This window comes from Heterocephalus glaber, unplaced genomic scaffold (genome assembly GCF_053883595.1).
Source record: "Heterocephalus glaber isolate CG9 unplaced genomic scaffold, H.glaber_assembly_v1.0 deba00001553, whole genome shotgun sequence".
In the NCBI taxonomy this organism is placed as follows: Eukaryota; Metazoa; Chordata; class Mammalia; order Rodentia; family Bathyergidae; genus Heterocephalus; species Heterocephalus glaber.
In genome coordinates, this window is record NW_028258344.1 from 29,673,677 (window position 1) to 29,695,450 (window position 21,774).

At 36.4% G+C, this 21,774-nt stretch overlaps 1 long non-coding RNA gene across 3 annotated transcripts in view; it reads right to left on the minus strand.

Annotated features, from left to right (window-relative positions):
• Positions 1-21,527, minus strand: part of LOC147824182 (uncharacterized) — a 32,655-nt gene extending 11,128 nt beyond the window's left edge. The window contains exons 1-4 of one of the 3 annotated variants that reach the window (XR_015442763.1): positions 21,198-21,527; positions 19,689-19,748; positions 19,404-19,585; positions 18,700-18,801 (exon numbers count right to left, since the gene is read on the minus strand). This is a non-coding gene — a long non-coding RNA (uncharacterized LOC147824182). The remainder of the gene's footprint in view (positions 1-18,699; positions 18,802-19,403; positions 19,586-19,688; positions 19,749-21,197) is intronic. The other 2 variants (XR_015442761.1, XR_015442762.1) reach the window with 2 other exon arrangements.
• Between the last annotated feature and the right edge of the window lie 247 nt (positions 21,528-21,774).

Sequence of the window (21,774 nt, forward strand, 5' to 3'; positions counted from 1 at the left end):
AGTTAAAGGGTGGAAAACAATACTTAATGTGACAGGAACCTGAAAAAAAGCAGGAGTAGCTATTCTATTTGCAAATAAAATGGATTTCAAACCAACACCTATTAAAGAGACAAAGAAGGACACTACATCCTTATAAAGGGAACAATCCAAAAGGAAGAGATGACAATCATAAATATCTATGCACCAAACACTAGTGCACCCAACTATACAAAACAAATACTAGAGGAAGCACCCCACCTCCATCCCAGGCTCCTAGGGCAGAGAAGCTCAGCCGGTCCCAGTGCCCGAAAGGAAGCTCCCCGCCTCCATCCCAAGCTCCTAGGGCAGAGAAGCTGAGCCACATGGGCGCCAGAAGCACCCCCCCACCATGGAAATGAGAAAACACATAAACAAGCCTCAAAAACAGAGTTCCAGATCACCTACAGCAACCCCAAAGGGAAACAAGATGGAACAATCTGATACTCAACCACCTGGACTCTCTGAACTGGCAACAAAAGAGGATCTGGGAAAAATGAAATCAGAAATAATTACTCACATAACAGCAAAGATTTTGCTCATGGTGCAAAACATGATTAATAAATCTAGAGAGGACACAGATAAAAAAATAGAGGATCTGAGGAACATGATGGAATCCCAACATAGGAAACAAATGGAATCCATAAAACAGATACAAACAGATTTCCAAGAGATTAAAAACTCCATGGAAAGTCTATGCAGAAGAATGAAGCAATATGAGGATAGAATTTCACATATAGAAGATAAGATTGTAATTAGTGAGGAGGAAAAGAAAAATTGCTTTAAAATTGTAAGGGAACACGAGAAATCAATCTAGCAGCTGCTAGACAATGCAAAGAAGAATAACATAAGACTGATTGGAGTCAATGAAGGAATAGGAGAGAGTGCAGATGACATTAAAAAACTGTTCACAGAAGTGATGGCAGAAAACTTCCCAAGGAGGGGAAAAGAACATGACATACAGATAAATGAGGCATATAGGACTCCAGCTAACCCTAATCAAAAAAAAAAAATCTACACATAGGCATGTAATAGTTAGGATTCCAGAAATCCAACAGAAGAACAAAATTCTACAAGCAGTGAGAGAAAACAAACAAATCACATACAAAGAAAAGCCCATCAGAATCACAGCAGACTTCTCAATGCAAACCCTCAAGGCAAGAAGAGCTTGGAGTGATGTATTTCAAGCCCTAAAGGAAAACAGCCTCCAACCCAGATTGATGTACCCTCCAAAACTATCTTTCAAAATTGATGGAGAAATAAGATACTTTCATGATAAAGAGCACCTCAGGAACTTCATGAATAACAAACTGGAACTCCAAAAAATTTGAGACAATACCCTAGGAAAAGACAATGAGGATCACAACCCCAGGAAACCCAGAAGAATGAATCCATTGAGCGTGACAAATTAAACTCAAAGGGGGAGAATCCAACAAAAAGAAAAAGTCATGACAAGGCTTTTAAAACTTTTAACTTCATCTCCCAAATGAGTGTATAATTCAATCTTATTATTGTACTGATTAGCATTTTTCTGATTCTAGAGTTGCACACCGTTCCTTGTGCTATACTGGCTATTTATCATCTTCTTATGTCTACTTTTTAATTGGGTTGTCTATTAATGAGTTCTAAGAATTCTTTATATATTCTGGTCATAGGTTATATGCATTGTAAATATGGTCTGTTTAAGGACTACTTTTCATTTTAATGATGTCATTTAAAGTTTGAATTTTGATGGAATCTCATTTATCAATTTTTTTCTTTTATACATCAATGTCTTTTATATCCTAGATAGTTCTTGCCTACCCTGAATTCATAAATATTTTCCCTTATAAATTCTTCTTAAAGTTTCATACTTTTAGGCTTTCTTATTTAGGTTCATAGATCTCTTCATGTTATTTTCATGTATGGAAAAAAAGGGTTGAGGTTAATTTTTTATATATGGATACCAGGTGTTCTAGTGCCGTTTGCTGAAGACACTATCTCTTCCTCGGCTCTTGAATTGAGTTTATATTCTATAAAATGCTAATGTTAAATAATCTTTCAAAACTCAGTGGACCATATATGTGTGGTTCCATTTCCAGATTCTCTGTTTTATTCCAATGATCTATATGTCTTTCCTTACACCAACACTGCCTTGATTACTGTAGCTTTAGAAGAAGTCTTAAAATTGGGTACTAAACGTCTTCCAACACTGTTTTTGTTTTTGTTTTTTAACTTTTCTAGGTCCTTTGTACTCCTACATAACTTTTAAATTTCAATATCCAATTCTTCATTTATAGCAAGTATACACAGACCTGAATTTTTATATTTACCTTGTGTTTTCTAATCCTGCTAAATTCAAGTACAAGTTCTAGGGGCTCCTGGAGATTTCTTAGTATTTTTCCTGTAGATGATCATTTCATCTACACATAAAGATTTTGCTTCTGCTGTGCCAATCCTATCCTAGTTGTGTCATTTTATTGCCAGACTATTTTGGTGGGGACTAGATTTCAAAGTTTAATGGACAGATAACGAGTAAGCATATCTTCCCTTGTTCCCCACCTTAAGAAGAAAGCATTGTATCTTCTCCATTCATATAAGGTGTTCTCGCTAGAAGTATGGAGTACATCTCTTTAATCTGTTGAGAAGTTTCTGTTCTACTTCTAGTCACCTGGTAGCTTTTACCATGAACAGCTATAGAATTTAGTCCAATACTTTTTCTCCAACTACTGACAGGATCATATGGCTTTTTCCTTTCCTCTGTTGAAATGATGACTTTTGAGGGTGGATCTTCCAATGCTGCACCAACACTGCCATCCCTATAACAAAACCACTTTCTATATCCTGCCAGATCTGACTTCCAATAGTTTGTTTTGTTAAACAAATTTCTATCTATATTTATACTTTTTTCTTCTATTATCTTTATGCAGTTTTAGGATTAGCACAATGTTGAGTTCCTAAAATGAGGGGAGAAGTGTTCCTTCTTTTTTCTGTTTTAATTGTTTGATATAATTTATCAGTTAAAATGTTTATGAGCCTGCTGTTGTCATATAGGTAGGTTTTCAAGCTAGGGATATACTTTCTTTAATAGGTACCATTCAAATTTTATATTTCCTCCAGAGATAGTTTCATTAATTTGTCTTCCAAAGTACTTCTTATAAGTTGTCAAATTTATTTCAAAAAAGATTTTTATAATATGCTTTCTATATCCTTTTAAATTCTGTAAAATATGTGGTAATGTCTCCTAGATCTTAATATTGTAATTCAAAAAATGTATAACTGATATTGTGTAACAGGAAGAAAAGGTCTAAAAGAGCAGGGAAATTGGGAGGGGTAGGGGAAGGGAAAAAAGGGAAAGGAAAAAGTATGAGAAGGGGAAAAAAATCAAAACAAGTTCTTTGCAAATAGGGAAGGGTGGAGGGGGTGAAGGGAAGGCAAGGGAAAGAGAAAAAAAATAAGAACCAAGAGACTCATGTAATGGTACAAGATCCCAATGATGAATGTAACTGTATTTTATACCTAAAAAGTATCAATAAAGTTAATGAGGAAAAAAAAATACTAACAGACATGAAAAGTCACATATGCATTAATATAATAATAGTGGGGGACCTCAATACCCCACTGTCACAAATAGATAGATCAACTAGACAAAAAATAAGTAATGAAATACTAGAACTCAATCAAACTCTTGAACAAATGAGCTTAACAGATGTTTAGAGAGTGTTCCACCCCACAAAATCAGAATACACATTCTTTTCAGCTGCACACAGGTTGTTCTCCAAAATAGACCATATACTCACTCATACAACATGTTTAAGTAAGTGCAAAGAAATTGAATTTATCCCTTTTATATTATCAGACCATAGTGCGGTGAAATTGGAGATCAATACCAAAAGAAGCCGCAAGAATTTCATAAACACGTGGCAATTGAACAACACACTTCTGAATAACCAATGGGTCACAGAGGAAATTAAAGAAGAAATCAGACAGTTCCTTCAATTAAATGACAATGACAATATAACATATCGGCATCTATGGGACACAATGAAAGCAGTCTTATGAGGGAAATTCATAACAGTGAATACACATATTAGGAAAACAGAACAAGCCCAATTAAACAACCTGATGCTGAACTTCAAGCTTTTAGAAAAAGATCAGGACAAACCCAAAGCTCACACAAGGGAGGAAATTATAAAGATCAGAGGAGAAATCAATTCAATGGAGACTAAGAGAAGAATAGATAATATTAATGAAACCAAGAGTTGGTTCTTCAAAAGAATAAACAAAATTGACAAACCCTTAGACAACCTTATCAGAAAAAGGAAAGGAAAGGCCAAAATCCATCCAATTAGGAATGAAAAGGGTGAAATTACAACAGACCCAGCAGAAATCCAGAGGATCATCAATACCTACTTCAAGAACCTATAAGATGGAAAACACAGAAGAAATGGACCGATTCCTAGACACATATGAATTACCGAAGTGGAACAAAAAAGACCTAAAAATTCTAAACAACCTAATATCAACCAATGAAATTCAAAACTGAATTAAAAACTTACCAACTAAGAAAAGTCCAGGTCCTGATGGATTCACTGCTGAATTCTACAAGACATTTAGAGAAGAACTACTGCCACTATTGTTTAAACTCTTTAATGAAATTGAAAGAGAAGCAATACTCCTGAATTCATTCCTGGAAGCAAGCCTCACCTTGATCCCCAAAGCAGAGAAAGACCCAACTGAAAAAGAGAACTATAGGCCAATCTCACTAATGAACATAGATGCAAAAATCCTTAATAAGATACTGGTAAATAGAATGCAGATCATTAAGATCATACACCCTGATCAAGTGGGATTCATCCCAGGGATGCAGGGATGGTTCAACATATGTAAATCAATCAATGTAATACACTTTATCAATAGCCTCAAGGATGAAAACCATATGATTATCTCCATAGATGGAGAAAAAGCATTTGACAATATCCATCATGCATTTATGATAAAAACCCTACAAAAAATTGAAATAGATGATCTCTATCTCAATCTGATAAAAGCCATCTATGAAAAACCAACAGCTAGTATCAAAACCTGAAATCCTTCATGCTAAAATCAGGAACAAGTCAAGGAAGTCCACTATCACCACTCTTGTTCAATATAGTTTTGGAAACATTAGCCACAGCAATTAGACAAGAGAAATATATAAGAGGAATAAAGATACTAAATGAAGAAGTCAAATTGTCATTATTTGCAGATGACATGATACTCTTTATAGGAGACCCCCAAGAACTCCACCAAAAGTCTTCTAGACTTAATAACCAAATACAGTAGAGTAGCTGGACACAAGGTCAACACGCAAAAATCAATAGCTTTCCTCCAAAGGAACAACAGACTCACTGAGAGAGAAATAAGGCAAACAATTCCTTTCACAATAGCATCCAAAAAACTGAAATACTTAGGAATCATCCTAACAAAAGAAATCAAAGACGTCTTCTCTGAAAACTATAGCACTCTGAAAAGGGAGATTAAAGATGATATCAGAAAATGGACAGACATCCCCTGCTCCTGGGTAGGAAGGATCAATATAGTGAAAATAGCTGTACTTCCAAAACTCCTATATAGATTCAGTGCAATTCCAATTGAGATCCCAGCAGCATACTTCACGGACCTTGAGAAAACAATCCAAAAATTCATTTGGAACAAGAAGAGACCCAGAATAGCAAAAGCAATTCTAGGTAACACAGACATGGCAGGGGATATCACAATCCCCAACTTGAAACTCTACTACAAAGCTACTGTGATAAAAACAGCATGGTACTGGCAAAGAAACAGACCAGAGGACCAGTGGAACAGATTAGAAAATGCAGGAACAACTCCAGACACACTCAGCCATCTCATCTTTGACAAAGGTGCCAAACACTCTCACTGGAGGAATGATAGCCTCTTTAATAAATGGTGCTGGAAAATTTGGCTTTCAACTTGCCAAAGATTAAAACTAGACCTATATCTCTCACCATGCACTAAACTAAAATCCAAATGGATTAAAGATCTAAATATTAAAATAAAAATGCTGAACCAGCTGGAACAGAGGTTAGGTAGAACTCTTGAAGACATTGGTGTAGGAAAAGATTTTATGAACAAAACCTCAGTTGCCCATGAACTAGCACAAACAATCAACAAGTGGGATCTCTTCTTATTAAAAAAGCTTCTGCACAACAAGAGAAACCACCAGCAGTGTGAAGAGACAACCCACAATGTTTGCCTGCTGTTTCTCAGACAAAGGCCTACTATCTCAAATCTATAAAGAACTTAAAAAGATCAGATCTCCCAAATTTAAAGTCCCAATCCAAAAATGGGCATCTGAAATGAACAGACATCTCTCACACAAAGAAGTAGGAATAGCAAATAAACATATGAAAAAATGTTCAACATCACTGGTCATTCGAAAGATGCAAATGAAAACAATGCTGAGATTCCACCTCACCCCAGAAAGAATGGCTGCTATCATGAAATCAACCAATAACAAATGCTGGCAGTGCTGGGGGAAAAGAGGAACCCTGCTCCACTGCTGGTGGGAGTGTAGACTGGTGCAAGCACTGTGGAAATCAGTATGGAGATACCTCAGAGAACTAGGACTGGAAGTCCCATTTGACCCCGCTATTCCACTGCTGGGAATCTTCCCCAAAGAATTCAAAGAATCATACCACAGTGATATATGTGCACCCGTGTTCATAGCAACACAGTTTGTGAAAGCTAAAACTTGGAAACAGCCCAAGTGCCCATCAACTGGAGACTGGATAAAGAAAATGTGGTTTTTTTATAAAATGGAGTACTACTCAGCCATAAAAAATGAGAAATTAGAGACATTTATAGTTAAATGGATGCACATTGAGGTGATACTCTTAAGTGAAATAAATAGGACACACGTGTAAATACCAAATAGTTTCTCTAGTGTGAGAACTGAAAGTGTAAATAAGGACTAAAAGGTATAATAGAAAATGTGAAATAGGAAGAAAAGGGGCCAACGGGTGGGGGAAGTGGGAGAGGTAGCAGAAAGGAAAGAAGGGAATGGAATATGAGAAAATGGAAAAATGGAAACAAAGTCTTGAGAGGGATGGAGGGGTTGAAGGGCAGGCAGGGGAAAGGGGAATAAATAAGAACCAAGAGAGATTATGTAAAGGTGCAAATTTCCAATGATGAATGCCATTATATTGTATACCTAAAATGTACCAATGATTAAGATGAATAATTGATAATGCGAAATAGGAAGAAAAGTTGCAAAGGGGTAGGGGAAGTGGGAGGGGCAGGGGAAAGGAAAGAAGGGAAATGAAAAATCATGAGAAATGGAAACAAAGTGTATGTAAATAGGGAAGGGTGGAGGGGGTGAAGGGAGGGCTGGGAGTGGGGAAAAATAAGAACCAAGATGCATCATGTAAAGGTATAAGTTCCCAATGAGAAATGTAAATGTATTGTATACCTAAAATATACCAATAAAAGAATTTTTTTAAAAAATTCCATTTAACTCAGCTATACTTCTGGGTATTTTTCCAAAAGAGTTAAAGACGTCACCACAGTGATACGTGCATACCCATGTTTACAGCAGCACAATTCATAATTGCTGAGTTATGGAAGTGGCCTCTATGCCGTTTAATAGATGAATGGATACAGAAAATGTGTTACACATACACAATACAGTACATCTCAGCTTCAAAGAAGGATACATTTGAGTCATTTTTAGGGAAAATGAGGCATCTTGAGTCCAGAATGCTAAATGAAATAAGTCAGACATAGAAGGTTAAATATCACATGGTTTCTCTTTATGAGAAAACCAAACTATATATAATTTAAAGAGTAAAATTAAAAGATGATAGAAAACATGGAGATAGAGTTTGTGGAGTTGGAAAGGGGATCTGGTGTAGGGAACAGGAGAAGGGGACGTTACCAGAACCTCTGCAGTATGTCCTAGTCTCCTGCTAGCCAGGGCAGCCCACCGCGAATTACAGGAAAGGTAGAAAAATGAGACTGAGAAGAAGCTGAGCTTTGGGTCTGATCAGTGCTGCTCTGGGTGGCAAAGACAAAGACCCCCTAGCTTGCAGCACCTTTTATTCAGTACATCGGGAGAAACAAATGTAACAAGTGAAATGCAGAGTTCAGTACTTCACATCGGGATAAATGAGGTGTAACGAAAGACCCGGGGGGCAGCAGAAATCTAAGAACAATGAGGAACTATGCAGATGATGATTTGGTTCCTCCTAGGGTGTCTCCCACAGGTGTGGTCTGGTCTTGGAGATTACAGATTCCCGGGATCACCGAGGTCTCAGTTGTGACTGGAGACCAAAATGGAATTATGTCTCGGAATTCCATAGCTGGGCTGTAGGCAGGAGAACTAGGCTAACCAAATGATTTTTCCCTAAAATTATGTAGCATTGCTCCCAACAATCTGGGGATGGGGGAGATGGAAGGGAAAGTAAAAAGGATCAAGATATGATATGTGTATGTACAAATACCCCAATGAATATATTCATTATGTATCACAAACATACACTAATAAAAAAGGAAGATAATAGTAAATAATAACAAAATTAAATATTTGACTGTATCTACTATTGCATTACATTTTTATATTGTGTTGTCTCCTCTACTACATTTTAAGCTTTTTTTTTCTTTTTGGTACCGGGGATCAAACTCAGAACCTTGAGCTTGTGAGCCAGGTGGCAGAATCACTGAGCTAAATCCCCAGCCCCTATTTTGAACATTTTAAAAATTGGTTCTATTGTTTTCATCTTTGTAAATTTAGTTTCTGCCTTGGTTTCTAGCATCATAAATAATCAAGAAACATTTGTCAAATGAATAAATATGTAAATATTTTGTAAGACTTATTGATCATGTGGTACAATTAGAATCATAGCGGGAAAGCACAAAGTAAACTGCTGAAAATGAAGGAAGCAAAGTAGAGGAGGAGAGAGAAAAACAGCAAGGCAGAATAGAAGAGAGGATAACTTGTCAAGTTCAAGATTGGACATGTGGACTAACATTGTGCTTATAAGTGAAAAGATAGTGGTGCTTGTAATTGCAAACTTAAGGGATGTCTGCAGAGATAAAATGCACTAATGATGAAAGTCTTTGTTTCTTACACAGAGGCATATGGAGATAGAACCAAAAGAATATTGTAGCAGCAAAATATAAGTCACTCTAAAGTAATGTTTTAAAATCTTTAAAAGTAGAGTTAGTTGAAAGCCAGGTGTGGTGGCACATGCATGTAATCCCAGCACTCCGGAGGCTGAGACAGGAGGATCGTGGTGAGTTTGAGGCCAACCTGGATTATGTAGTGAATTCAAAGCCAGCATGAACAATATAGCAAGACCCTGTCTAAAAAAAAAACTAGAGAGTTAGGTCCTAAAATACAAGTGTCCTTGGGGATGCATTTGCTAAGAAATTCAGAGGTTCCAGTTTGACTTTGATGGTGCGAATATATTGGCCTCTCATAAAAAGAATTTTTACCATGATGAAATTAAAATGACATCAAACGGTTGTAAGCATTTTAAAGGCTTTACTGGATTCATTTTTTTAAAGTGTATGAGTTGGTTTTGTTCCCTTTTAAATGCTGTTATGCTTTGGAGCTAAAATGTCCCCCAAATGTCTCATGTATTTAAAAGTGGACTTTTGGAACGTGATTGGATAATAGTAGCACTGTTATCCATACTTGTCAGTTGATTGATTGATCCATTAATGAGCTCCTAGCTAAATGTGCTGGTAGGGTGTGGGGCCTGGTCCGAAGAGGTGGGTTACTGGGGCCTTGCCTTAGGAGGTTATATCTCCACTAACCTTCACTCTTTGCTCCTTGGTTGTCATGAGGTAAGCATCTTTCCTCCACAAGCCCGCTTCCACCACGCTGTTTCTGCCTTGAAGCTGACCATGAATTGAAACTCCAAAACCATGAGTCAAACTAAATCTCTTCTTTTAAAAGTTTGGGTGTTAGGTATTTTGTCCCAGTGATGGGAAAACTGACTAATACAAATGCCACTATACAGTTATCTAAAATTTTCTGTCTTATTTATCATTCATGTCCAGTGATGATACTTATGCCAGCTACTCCTAAACACTCATACACATTGTCCCTCTATACTTTTCTAGAGGATCACTGTCTGTAAAGAATTTTGAAACAGGACCAGGGATTTAGCTCAGTGGTTCTGCTGCCTGCCTTGCAAGTGCAAGGTCCCAAGATTGATCCCTGGTTCCAAAAAAAGAAAAAGAATTTTGAAACAAAACAAAGTTATCTCAAAACTATTTCTCTACAACATTTAAGCAATATAACCAAAACAAATAAATAAACCAAACAATGAAATGGTACTCCCAATATATTTTTAACCAAAATAGTGAGAAAAAGAACCTGCAAAAGCTGCATTTTGTAGAAACCCACAGCCTGTCTGCATCTCAGGAGTGGAGCCAGCAAGACAAACATGAACCATGTGGAAGCCAGCAACAAACCCATTTTAAACCAGCCTTTTGTGGGAAAACTCAAAAGAAATATGATACCCCTCAGGATTTACAGAGGAAACCATCAGTCCATGCCCCCAAGGCCACATAGAGAGCTAGTGTAGGCTCTGCACTTCCTGTGAGACTGAACAGCTACATCTTCCTGAGGCCAGTGACTAAAAGCACTTCCCACTCTGACAACAAGGTCAGGTGTGGTGCATAAGCAGAGAAGCTGAAGAAGCCAGAAGCCCAAGCAACAAAGCAGGGAGGGCGAACTTTAAAGCCAATTGGATTTTGCAAATGCCTATAAAATAATGACTTTAGGAAATCAAAGTGATTCCCTGGGCCAGACCAGGGTTCAGAATTTGCACGCTTCTCAGAAGCCCACCCACAGACTGTCTTCATTTTGGAAAGAGAAGACCTCATGAGCTTTTCAACCTTTACCACCCTCTTAGAACCATCAGGTCACTCCTGCAGTCATCCAGAGACAGATTCAGAAAGTGAAGCAAGCCAGAGAGAGACTAGCTGAGGCCTTGAGGCAGACAGGCTTGCTAGGGAGGCTGAGTGGATGAGCAGCCAAGAAAAAAGAGGATTGAAAACTAGATGGGAAACAGGAGCAGGAACTTCTGGAGATCCAAGAAGTGAGACCTCTGGAGAGAGGTTCGCCATGAAAGATGTTTCAGATTTCCCTGTGTGCTTTTTTTTAATACCAGTCTTGCCCTTACCAATGACCTTATAATAGCCAAACATTTCCTTATTAAACCCTTTTTGTGAGCCAAAACTAAATAAACCCTGCAAAATTCTAGAACAAACTTAGGCAATGCCCTGGGGTAGGCCTCCTAAACCTCTAGCTACTCTGATCATCTGCCATTTACTCTGTTGGAGAAGTGAGGACCCCTCACCCTGAATCATACAAGATGGTCAAACATGTGACACCCAACACTGAACAGATGAGAACAAGAGGTAGTGTTTTGTAGTGACAAGAGGCTGGGTTTTCTGTTCCCATTGGAGGAGGTGATTGGTTTGTCAGAATAATGCTGCAGGCTGACAATGAGGGAAAACTCACTAAGGCAAGGACAGGGAAAGATGCAGCTGGTCTAGCTAAGAAGAGAACTGGTGAGGTGAGCAGACTCTCCTGATAAGTCGGGGCATATCTGATCAGGACAAACTCACAATAAGGCCTTTAGCATCATATGAGACTCAAAGGTACAGCAGCAGCACTTGAAATGTTAGGCTTTACCATTCTATAATGTTGAGTCAGACAAATTCCGGAGAAATCTCTCTAATACTCCAATACTTAGCTTTTCAATTAAAACCAAGTGAGTCATTTTGTCTTAGCAGAGAGTAATGGGAGAAACTGGTTCAGTTCAGGACAGTCACCATGAGATCAACTCAGACTCAATGAGCCACTCTGAACTAGAGAACTAATTTGAAGCCGGAGGGGACTCACTCTTCACAATTGCATTGTAAGCACCAAAGCAGGGAGTAAACCTGTGATAGAAACAATGTTATGTGCTTACCAAATTCATATAGTTTTCCTCATGAGCACACTTTTTTTCTACATCTCCAACCTACTTTAGAAGTACACTAGGGCCATGAAACTGAATTTCAGCAAATAGAATACGGCAAAAGTTACAAATGCCGCTTCCAGATCCGTGCTAGGTCTTCCATGTTGTCTTTCCTTTCCATAGTGACTTTGGAGGCCATGTGTTGAAGATGGTAGCCTCACAAAAGAGAAGGTATTTAGTTCCTAAATGACTAAACCTATTCCCTACAGTACCTTCATTGGACTATAACATAGGTGAACTACAATAAACATTTTTTTTCTAGTACTGGGGATCAAACCCAGGGATGCTCTACCACTGAGCTATCCCTGTAGCCTTTTCTTATTTTTTTATTTTGAGATGGAATTTCATTAAGTTGCCCAGGCTGGCCTTGAATCTGTGATCCTCCTACTTCACCCTCCTGAGTAGCTCAGAATACAGGCATGCACCACCATGCCCATCTACAATAACCTTTTGTTGTATTAAATCTCCAAGATAATCTTTTATTGTATAAAATCTCCAAGGTTTGAAAATTACTTGTTACAGAAGATAACTTTCCATATTAGATAGTCTCAATACAGAACATTAAGAAAATTTGAGACATGACAGCAGAGCCTAGATACCGTTACAAATACAAAACACCATTTCCTCTGAGCAATCCTTTCCTCCTATCATGTCATAGAAAAGAAAGAAAAGAAATCCACTTCCTTATAGGCATAGTGAAATAAGAATCAATAAATAATTATATTAGACCAAAGATAAGTTTTGTATAATACAAGCAAAAATAAGGTGGAAAGGAATGGAAAGACAATCTATTAGTAAATAAAATAAGAGCTAAAAATAATGAAAGAAGATGAAGAAATAAATGATTATAATGTGGGACTGCATAACCTTTGTTCCTTTTCTCCAGCCCCATTGTGATTAAATGTGAGTTAATGGATAAAGATGCTTGTTAGTTTTGGGACACTAGATAAAAATCTGTAACAAACCTAAAGTCCCAAAGTAAACTACTCAACTCCTTGTTTGCCCGGAACTGATGTTCCGGACACCACAATTTTTAGAACAAGCTGCAAATGTCTGCTGACCATCAATACATGACAGTCGACCACTAACCTTTGTCCCCTTTTCTTTAATTCTATATGTTAACTTTCCCCTCAACCCCCTATAAAAACAGCCTCGGACTCTGAGCCAGCTGCCTCTCTAAGATATTTTGCTTTGGGAGTGCCGTCTGGCCAGACTAATAAAGGTCTGTTTTATTTTCCAACTTGTCCGGTGTGTTCCTTCCCGGGTGTTCTTCGCTGCAGTCAGCTCCTCGGAGCGTTTGGTAAGGCTGTTGGTCTTACATTCTGGAGGCACCGCTGGGATCCCTGGGTGTGCTTCACTACAGTCAGCTCCTCGGAGCGTTTGGTAAGGCCCCCGGTCTTACAATAAGACTTCAACTAAAGCCAAAAAAGCATTATTATAGATATAGAGAATTAATGTTATGTTATTAGATATCTAATGACAGGTTAAAATTAATTACTAAAATAGAAGAAAAATGAAATAATCACCAATAAAATGATTACCAGATTAAAGAATAGAAGGTGGCTGTGAGTATTGAATGAATATAGAACACAGATACCTGCAATTCAACAGAAGTCATCCTGTAACTTGTGAACTTAATTAATCCAACAACAAAAGCTCCCAAAGAATTATTATCAAAAAATATCTCTCAAGTAAATAATGATTCCAGCAGACTGAACATTCATACAAATTTGCAAAAAATAATTTTACACAGAATAATCAACACAAAGCCATACTTTAATAAAACAACAGAAGAAACAACAGAAGAAAGAAGGGAGAGGTAGAAAAAGAAAGATATGGGAGGAGAACAGAAGGGATTTTTTAGGCATCAGGCAAAAAAAAAAAATCCTCTGTAAAGAAGAGAAAACTAAGACTGTCTACTTTCTCACAGAATGATCCAGTCCAAAATACAGTAGAGAAATATATAAAGGAAATTTCTAAAAGAAAAAAAGCATATGGCCCAAGAAGAAAATATTCAACCAAGATGTCAGAACATCAAACAAAACTTCTCACATCTGAAAGAGCTCCAGGAATTTAGAAATCATGCAGTAAGAGAAGACAAAAACAAATTACAGAACACAGAAGTGGAAAATTCATGTAAGTAGACCAAGGATGGGCATGAAATCTACCTAAATACAGATTGAACTAATATGGTCCAACAACAGTGACATGGGAAAACAAAGAAATAATATACAGCTTGACCATACACAATAATTTCAGCTAACCTGTGGGGATGGGGACCTCATTGTGAAATCAAGGGCCCAAGGCTCTGCCCCTAGGTCTGAATTCTTTAGTGTTGTGGCCCTAGGCAACCATGCAAACTTTCTGTGCCTTAGTTTTTTTCAATCAAAAAGCAATGGAAGTGATATTTCTATATGGTGGGGTTAATAATTACATAATTTCATGCACTCACAGCATTTAGAATACTGCTGGGCACATTTTATCACTCAAAAAGTGTTCGCTTTTGTTAGTAATAGCCTCATTTCCCTACAGAACATGATAAAATACTATTTAAAATGGAAAGAATTAAATCTTAAGAATGACTTCAACTTCTTAATGCTTTTCATTATAACTTTTCTTAAGCTTAGAAAAATTTTTTACAACATAATATCCCTCCAATTTTTTTCTCTTAAACTCAAACACATTTTAACTTAATGTTCTTGATCTAGAATTTGATCTAATTAAAATTACTTTCTCCAAATTATACATCTATGCTTCCATCTATATATTCATAAAATGATTTCTAGAGTTAAATTATTTATATATAGTGGGATTGGTCGTGATATTTTTAACATTTATTGAGCTTCTTGCATTGGAATTCTTTATATTGTTCCTATGTTACTAAAATAAAAATAATATTACTTGGGAACAAGAAAATTTGTTGTTTACACTGCTTAGATTGTGTATTTTAGAGTTATATACTTAGGTATACTTACTACTTAAATATTAAGGAATTTTGTGCAATAGAACCCTGTGTCCTTGGCAAAACTAGTTGGTGTATAATCAGTAGATCTTTTGAAGTAGTTCTCTTCCTAATCAAGACTTCAGGATCTTTTTTATCATATTTATTTTTGCCTTTAAAATCTTTTCTAAAGTTCTTTTTGATTACAAAAGTAATGTAAACTCAAAATTTTTTAAAAAGGCATCAAGAGAAAACTAAATCCTCTCATTAACAATCCTCCCATTTCAATTTCCATGGCAACAATTTCTTACATCATTTCAGGAATTTGCTAAGCGTGTGTGTGTGTGTGTGTGTGTGTGTGTGTGTGTGTAAGAGACCAAGACAGAGAGACAAAGGCAGAGTATGTAGAAAACGAGCATCTATTCACTATTTATTGTTGACATATAAAGATAAAACTCCACATACAATTTACTGCCTTAAATCAGCCTCCTGGGAAATTGACTTGAGATGCAAATTTGAATGCGAAGATAGTTTACGGGAAGTGATCTCAAGCAAAACATTCACAGGACAAATGAAAGAGGAAGAATTGGGCAGAGGCAGAAGTCAAACTACAATGCTGAAAGCCCTACTGCTCGGGTTACTCTTGGCAGCCACAGTGGTTCCATACAATTTTATCTTAACCTAACTCACTCTTGCAACCAGAATTTATTTGTAAATTACGTCACTGTCCAGTTCCTCTGAGGGAGCAATGAGTGAGTCAGCTGGTCAGAGTACAGATTCTGATCTGGGAATAAAAACCCACATGAATATGCCTTTTATCTTTTCTTTTCAGTCTTGTGCTTATTTATAGTTTCAGATATGTTTTTCAATGTTATTAAGAAAAAACATGCTGTCTATATATCTGTAACTGCTGCAATAATGCTCTGTAACAGATAAACCAAAGTCAATGGCTTATAGAAACAAGCATTTATCCACATGCTCAAGGATCTGAAGTCAAATGCGGCTCAGCTGATTTAAATTGGGTTCAGCTGGGTGGCTCTTCTGCGTTGGGTCTGGACCATGGGTTAGGTTCAGGTTTGTTCTACGTGTATTTTTTCCACCTCATGGAATGTCACTGAGATGCCAGGCCACATCGAATTAAGAACCTAGTCCATTTAAGGCTTCTGCTCACCTCATCACTATAAATATCCATTGGCCAAAAGAAGTCACAAGCCCAAGCCTGATATCATATAGTTGGTGAGGTGTACCTCACCTACAGTATGAGCAAACAGAAATGAATAATTGCTGAAATTGTCTAAATTGTCACAGAATCATTCACTAAACTTGGTAGATGCTACCTCATTGCTGGTGGATGCTACTGGTTGATGGATACTCTCCCCCCTAAAAAAAAAAAATTTTAAGAAAGTGTTTCTAGATTGGAAAGATTTTTTTTTTCCAAAATAAAAAAATCCTGAGTAAATTGTTTAGAAAATAGAATATAAATAAAACTTAACTATAATAACTTGAAAAACAAATCACTATTCTCAAATTTGATATGACTACATATCCATAGATAAATCTATTCTAATCTGTATTTCTTTGTTTTGTTTTATTTTTGTTCTTGTGGTACTAGGGATTGAATCCAGGGCTTCACACTGAACTACAGCCTCAGTACTTTTTATTTTTTATTTTAAGACCAGATTCTGCCAAGTTGCCCAGGGTGGTCTTGAACTTGTGACCCTCTTGACCCAGCCTCCTTAACTAACTAATCTGAATTTAAATATTATGTTTTATAGGACATATCTTAGTCACCATTAAGTTACATACATTTTATTAAATATTTTCCTAAGTATGGACTGCATGATACTCTATCCTATAAAGATCATCTGATTCAACAATATTCATTTCTGGACATCAGTACACATAAATTTTTGTGCACACATGATTATTTCCTTACTACAGTTCTTATTGTCTTCTCATTCCTTGCTCTTTCTACCTCAGCCACACTTGTCTTTTTGCTATTCCTCAAAAATGCCAGGCACATTCCTGCCTTAGGGACTTTGCCTTCACTCCCTCTGCCTTTTCCCCTGATACCTCACATGGCTCCTATTTCCTCCTTAAAGTCTTTTCTCAAATGTCACCTTCCCAATGAAACTTCTCATAGACACTCCATTTGAAACAGCAACCTATGATTTGTTCTTTTCCCCATTTCTACTATCCTGATTTTTTTCTTGCTAAGAACATGTTCAAACGTACTACACAATTCACTTATATTTACTATTCTATTTCCCTGCTAAAGTGTAAATTTTATGAAAACAAATTTTAATGTTATTTTTTACTTATACATTTCTAGTGCCTGCAAAAATGTCTACTAGCATATTGTAGGCAATTGATAAAGATTCTGAACGTATAAACAACATATCTAGAACCAGAACCAGAGGGTATATTTTAAACTTTTGAAAATTAAGTTGTGACCAAATTGGTCTAAGAGTAGGGATTTTAAATAAAACTAATCCAAGTCACATTTTAGTCAGTATACTCTATATTGTATTTCAAGTTCAAATAAAACACTTATACTATATTAAAGTTATTATCTATCATATTCACACTATACATATGAATCACCTTGGAAGGAAATTAATCATTAGTTGTTCATTCATAAATGTTTTCAAACTGTATACCAAAAAAAAAAAATCCTGCTTTAATCTAGTTAATGTGTGCCTAACGAGGCCAGATTATTAAAATCCAATATTATCTATTCTTGGTATAATTTTAAAACATATAAAACTAATAGCAACTATTAAAGACTCACATAAATTTTTTCAGACCTCTTAAACTTTCCTAAAGAGGTAATAGTCATGTATGTGAAAAGAATTTGCTCAGTGGAAAAGTATTTGCCTAGCATGCCTAAGGCCCTGGGTCCAATCTCTAGCACTGCAAATAACAGTGATAGTAACATTCTGAACTGTGGAGTTCATTGGCATGAGTTTTTATTAATCTTTAGTTCATATTCTTTTAAGAGCTGACTCTCTTTCACATGTATTGGGATAATTATTTTTTTAAAATAAGTACTGGCAAGGATACAGAGAAACTGGAACGCTTATGCATTATTCTTGGGAATGCAAAATTGTGTGGTTTATGAAAAAAGCATGGCAAATCCTTCAAAAATTCAACATAGAATCATTGAATGATCCAGCAACTCCACTCGTTAGTATAATATATACAAAAGAAATGGAAGTAGGGGCTTGCACAGATATTTATACACCCTTATTCGTAGCAGTACTATTCACAAGAGCCAAAAGGTAGAAACAACATAACTATCCATGGACAGATAAATGGATATATGAAATGTAGCATTATTCAGCCTTTAAAAAAGAAAAGAGATTTTGACATATGCTACTAAATGGATGAAACTTGAAGATATTATGTCAAGTGAAATAAACCAGACACAAAAGAATAAATATTGTGTGATTCCATTTATAAGAGGCACCTGGGGATGTCAGTTTTATAGAGACAAAGTAAAATGAACATTGCTAAGGACAGAGAATAGAGAGAAATGAGTTAGTGGTTAATCGGTGAATTTTCAGTTCAGGAAGATAAAAAACATTCTGTAGATGGTAGTGATGTTTGAACAAGTGATTATATATAATGCCAAGAAGTGTACACTTAAAGTGGGAAGCTTTATGCATGCATATTTTGCCATAATAAAGAACCAAAAAAAGCAGTTAAATAAATAAGGGTAAATACCTATTATGTCCAGCTAAGGACTGTGAAACATTAATCCTTCCAAAGCATTGAAAGAAGGTTGCATGATTAAATGGTGCTTAGGAAAAGCCTGATGAAAATCCACTGTGAAAAAGAAGTCAGAAATTTCATTTAAATGTTTATTATGCTGTTTCAATTCTATTCAAATTTCCACATCAAAAATATATAGTCATATTTAAGGATGAAAGACTTTTCTACATCAAAATACCTTTGATTATATTTTTAAATGATAGATAAGTACATCTCTCTATGTAACTGTAATTGTACAAAGTATGTAAATACAATTGTCATCTACACATAGGACAAGAAAAGTAAACATTCCTCAGTAATTCTGGGGCACTTTTAAGCAGTTGATGAATGAGAGATATGTTCATTTCTCTCTTAGCTATTTGCCATCAAATATGAATAGAGGCTTCCCAGAGTGTCAGAAACTATAACCCCCCTCAAAAAAAAAAATTAGCTCAGTGATGCCAATGTCTGCCTCGAAAACACAAGGTCCTGAGTTCAATCCCCAGTACCAAAAAAAAGATGTTATGATTTGGATCTTAAACCCCCCAAAAGCTCACATGTTGAAGGCATGATGTCTCCTAAAGCATTGTTCAGAAGTGGAACCTTTGGGAAGTGCTTAGATCCTGAGGGCTCTGACCTCATGAATAGATTAATCCATTTATGGATTTGTGACTTACAGGGTTTCATGGGAGAAACTTTTTTATAAAAGCGAGCTCTCTTTCACTCTCTCTCCACTGTGCTCGCCAGCACCATGAAGTAAGCATCTTTTCTCCACTCCACACTTCCCACATGATGTTCTTCCTCACTGCAGGACCAGAAACAATAGATCCATGGCGCTCTGACCTGAAACCTCTGAAACCTGTGAACCAAAATAAATTTTGCCTTCTTTAAGTTGACTTTATAAGGTATTTTGTCACAGCAACAAAAGCTGACTGACACACCAGGTCATTAAGGAAACTTACCTATTTTGGAATCAACTGGGGTTCTTCAGTTTCCCAAAATAAGAAAAGAAGAAAGAGAAACTATGGACAAAATAAGTAGTGCTTATTAGTTAGGAGTTTTTGAAAGGATGTGTTTTGTAATGTAAAGGAAATAACGTTATGGACACATAGAGTTTTATGACATTGAAAATTTCATGAAATTAAAAAGCAAACTCAACATGATGTCATTATATTGTGGGTCTTAATTTTTGATGTTAAAAATATGAGCAATGTAGACAATGAGAACAGAAAATTTCTGATCTCTGTAACTCACTGGCAGTGTGAGCTGGAGCAATTTAATTGAATTCTATAAGCTTCAATTGCCTTAACGTGAAAGGAGAGCAATAATATCTACCTTGCTCTCATAAGATTGGACATTATGTAACTAATATCCTTGGAAAATGGTAGATATTTAATAAATTGTTATTATTATTAATGTTACTATTAATGTAAGGATTGGGAGCAACAGGGGAATCTATTTAGATTATCTGTGTCTTTCTAATAACTTCATTTTTACTCATAGGCAATTAAACTTGTAAGAAGAAATAAGGCTTAGAACTTTAATAAAAAATAATAAGACACCATTATCATTTATCCTTGGAGCCTGAACCTAAGAGAAAGTAAAATAAATGCTTTTTATGTATCTCAATCCAAACTGTCTTTAAATTATCTTTACACAAGAAGCATTTCTTTTCAAACTAAAAGCGCTGCCTAGACCCACAGTTAACACTGACATTTTCTCAACTGCAGCTCTTTCCCAGGTTCATGGTTACTGAAATCCGAAATACCAGCATTGGGAAAGGAACTGTTCCTGGTAATAACTTCTCTAAATATATCTTTAGAGAGAGTGATGTTGACTCCCACTCTACCTCACCTAGACAGGGAACAACAGGAAATTGACTCCGATTGCAGACAGCAAGATTTACTGTCACTGTGAAAGTTTTCTTCATTCTGCTCTGTTCTCACATTACCATCCTATCATGCCTTTCTTTCATTACAAATGTCACAAAAAGAGTTCCCTCTTTCTACCATGCAATCCATGCAATGTGGTTTCCTTCTCTGTCCTCCTCAACAATCACTAGTAACTTCAGAACAGCGCAAAAATGCCTTCTTTCCATTTACCCTTTCTAGCTTCTCTGTGTTGTGAGTCTCATTGGACCAGCCTTTCCTTCCTGGAAATGGGCTGGTTCACTCGGAACAATTTTCTAGCTTCTTGTCTGGGTCTTCTCTCACCTGTCCCCTAAGAGAAAGCATATTGTTAGCCCTTAGCCCTATGTCAATTTTCCTTTTGTCTCCTGCATGGCATACTTTCTTTGGTGACCTTAGCCATTCTCTCATGACATTACAGACGTCTTATAGCCACATTGGGCATGATGCCTATTTCAGTACACAGTCTATTATTTTCTGTCTCCATACTTTTACTTCTGTTCTTTCCAAGACAGTTTTTTTTCAAGACTCAGCTCAAATTGCCACTTTCACCATGAGCCTTACCCATTCCTATCTTTGATTATCCACAGTGGTTTCCTTGATGACACTTTTTAGATATTGCTGCACTGTTGTTTCTTCTGGAGTCTGAGTCCATGCTAAGGGAAGTCAAAGTCCTGAGAAGGCAGAAGATTCAAACCGTAGAGGAGGATACCATTTTGGTGTATTTCCAGACACCTAGATACAGAGATCAACCATCATAGTCACAAAACTTTAACCAACGGTGAAAGCTGAATGAACCACTACTCTAAAACATAGGAATTAGAAGGAAATGAGGGATGCTCAAGTAAACCTTTAATCTCTCCACAACCTTTGGAAATATTAAAGTACTCCTACCAACTTTGGGCAGCAAGCCATTGGTAGAAAACAGGATTAAATAAGAATGCAGAGGACTGACTGCTTTTTCTTTAAATGATTCACAGCTTGGAGATAAAAATTTACTTCTACTAATGATTATTTAAAATTAAAGATTTCAATAATATTTTCTTTGAACATTTCTTCTGGGTTAACTTCTGGAGTCACACTTGATTGACTGAAGAGGTCTACCTGGATAATCACTGACCACCCACATTCTCCAGTCTAA